The sequence below is a fragment of the Pteropus medius genome, unplaced genomic scaffold (genome assembly GCF_902729225.1).
Source record: "Pteropus medius unplaced genomic scaffold, Ma_sr-lr_union100, whole genome shotgun sequence".
Classification (NCBI taxonomy): domain Eukaryota; kingdom Metazoa; phylum Chordata; class Mammalia; order Chiroptera; family Pteropodidae; genus Pteropus; species Pteropus medius.
Genome location: NW_024345842.1, coordinates 101,267 through 104,442, shown reverse-complemented (window position 1 = coordinate 104,442; position 3,176 = coordinate 101,267). Strand labels below are relative to the sequence as shown.

Genomic DNA, 3,176 nt, shown 5'->3' with positions numbered 1-3,176 from the left:
TAAACACCATGGACAACCAAGGTGACAAGGCATCTCAGAAAGGAAGAGAAAAATCTCCTTTTTATGTCTTACAGACAAAAATATGCAATTTAAATGACAGAGAATTCAGAATGGTACTTGTGAAAAAAATCAGTGATTTCTGAAATGAGTCATATCAACAATTTCAGGAATTGAAAAAACATCTAGATGAGCAGAACAAAGAGATTGAAATCCTAAAAAAAAGAACAGAATAAATCTTCTAGAGATTAAAAAAAACACACACACACATTGCGAGAGTTGAAAGATGAAACAGCAAGCTTGAGAAGTAGAGTCGACCAAATGGAGGAAAGGATCAGTGATATCGAAGACAGAAATCTAGAAATAAATCAGAAGGAAGAAGAGAGAAACTGAAGTATGAAAACTAATGAAGGAGAAATACAAGAACTAGCTGATACCATTAGCAGAGGAAACATAAGAATAATGGGCATTATCGAAAGCAATGAAAAGGAATAGAGACTAGAAAGCATTTACAGACAAATAGTTGACAAGATTTCCCAAATCTAAAGAATGAGCTGGAGTTGGAATTCAAGAAGTGAACAGAACATACAATTATCTCAACCCAAAAAGGCCTTCACCAAGACACATTGTATTAAAATTATCAAAAATCAACGACATAGACAGAATTCCCAAGGCAGCCAGGGAAAAGAAAACGGTAACTTAAAAAAGGAAAACTCATTAGATTATCCTCGTATTTCTCAGTGCAAACCTTACAAGCCAGAAAGGAATGAATTCGAATATTTAATGATTAAACTATTAAATGAAAGGAACTACCAGCCTAGAATAATGTATGCAGCTAAACCCTCCTTTAAATATGGAGGAAAAATTAAGACCTTTCTAGTCATACAAAAATTGAGGGAATTCTTCATTATGAAGCCTGCACTACGAGAAATACTAAAAGGGGTCAGATCACCTAAAACAAAATGGGGGGGAAAAAAAAACATAATTAGGAATAAAGTGACTATTGGGCAAATAGAAGCAGAGGAGTGCAACTCTTAGTAAGAACAGGGCATTATAAGCTTAAACATTAAGAAGATAATTGTTGTCTATGACCATGCCACCCTGAAAATGCCTGATCCCGTCTGATCTCAGAAGCTAAGCAGGGTCAGGCCTGGTTAGTATGTGGATGCAATGCCACCTAGGAAGACCAGGTGCTGTAGGCATAAAAAATAAAATAATATATATAAAGGACTGTAAGCTGACAAGGTCCTTGCAATCTGTGAGGTCAACCAAGGGTTGCCTTGCCTAAAAAAAAAAAAAAAAAAAAAAAGAATTGTTATAACAAGATAGTAATAAATGTTCAGCATACATAGGAACGAATTGAGATAACAATAACTGCAAAGGGGAGGAGTCAAAGATCCAATTTTGCAAAGGGGAATAGAGATAAGGCACACGCAGAAGAAAATGAACTGTATATATCTATAACTATCCTTTACATATTCATAATGGTAACCACACACCAAAGTATTAGAACCGAAGTATGAAACATAAAACAAAAAGGACCAGAGAGAAAACATATAAAAGCCATCCAAAATTAGAAAACAGAAATACAAGGACAAAGAAGCAATGGAAACACCGAGCTACCAGAAATCAAAATACGAAATGGCTATAAGGAGACTTCATATTTCAATAATCACCATAAATGTTAATGGAATGAACTCACCAATAAAAAGACACAGAGTTGCAGAATGGATCAAAAAACAAAACCCAACCATATTCTGACTCCAGGAGTCACATCTCAGCTCCAAAGACAAATATAGACTCAAAGCGAAAGGGTGGAAAATGATATTTCGAGCAAATGACATTCAGAGTAAAACACAAGTAGCAGTACTAATATCAGATGAAATAGATTTCAAAATAAAAAAGGTAAAGAAAGATTCATAATGATAAAAGACACGTTTCATAATGATAAAAGACATCATACCACAAAAAGACATAAAACTTATTAATATCTATTATCCCGATCAGGGAGCCCCCAAATATGTAAAGCAATCACTAACACAACTAAAGGGAGAAACAGAACAAAACACTATCGTAGTAGGGGACCTAAATATCCCACAGTAGGTTATGGTCAGATCATCTAAACAGAAAATCAATAAGGAAATAACATCCTCAAATGATAAATTAGACCCACTGGACATAATTGATATTTACAGAGCCTTCCATCCCAAAACAGCTGCTTATGCATTCTTCTCTAGTGCACATGGAACATTCTGAAGAATCAATCTCATGCTCGGACACGGAGATAGCCTCAACAAATATAAGAGAATGGAAATCATACCAACCATATTCTCTGATCATAATGCTTTTAAACTAGAGATCAACTACATAAAGAAAGCAGGAAGAATCACAAATATATGGAGATTAAACAACATGCGACTGAAGAATAACTGGGCCAAGGAAGAAAGAGAGATTAAGAGATACATAGAAACGAACGATAATGATAGTACAGCATATCAAAACTTTTGGCACATTGCAAAAGCAGTCATAAGAGAAAAGTTCATATCGTTACAGGTCTATCTCCAAAAACAAGAATGAGCCCAAATAATCAACCTAATGCTTCACCATAAAAAAATAGAAAAGAAAGAACAAATGAAGCCTAAAGTCAGTAGAAGGAAAGGAATCATCAAAATTAGAGCAGAAATAAATGAAATTGAAAATAAAAAATAAAACAATAGAAAAAATAAATGCAACAAAGAGCTGGTTATTTGAGAAGGTTAATAACATCGACAAACCCCTGGCTAGACGCACTAAAGAAAAAAGAGAAAGGACACAAATAAACAAAATCAGGGATGAAAGAGGGGACATTATGACTGATATCGCAGAAATACAAAGGATCATACAAGAATATTATGAAAAAGTATATAACATCAAATTTAATTACCTAGAAGTAATGGACCAGTAGTTAGCAAAATACAACCTTCTTAGACTGAATCGAGAAGAACTGGAAAATCTAAACAGACCAAACAGCAGTATGGAATTTGGAACAATTATTAAAACCTTACCAAAAGATAAATGTCCAGGACCACATGGCTTTACCAGTAAATTCTAACAAACATTCAAAGAATATTTAACACCTATTCTCCTCAAACTCTGTGAAAAATTCGAAGAGGAGGCAAAACTTCCCAACTCATTTTATG

General features: G+C 34.2%; 1 pseudogene; it reads left to right on the top strand.

Annotated features, from left to right (window-relative positions):
- The first annotated feature begins 1,080 nt into the window (after positions 1–1,080).
- On the top strand, positions 1,081–1,199 carry LOC120612215 (uncharacterized; annotated as a pseudogene).
- The last annotated feature ends 1,977 nt before the right edge of the window (positions 1,200–3,176 follow it).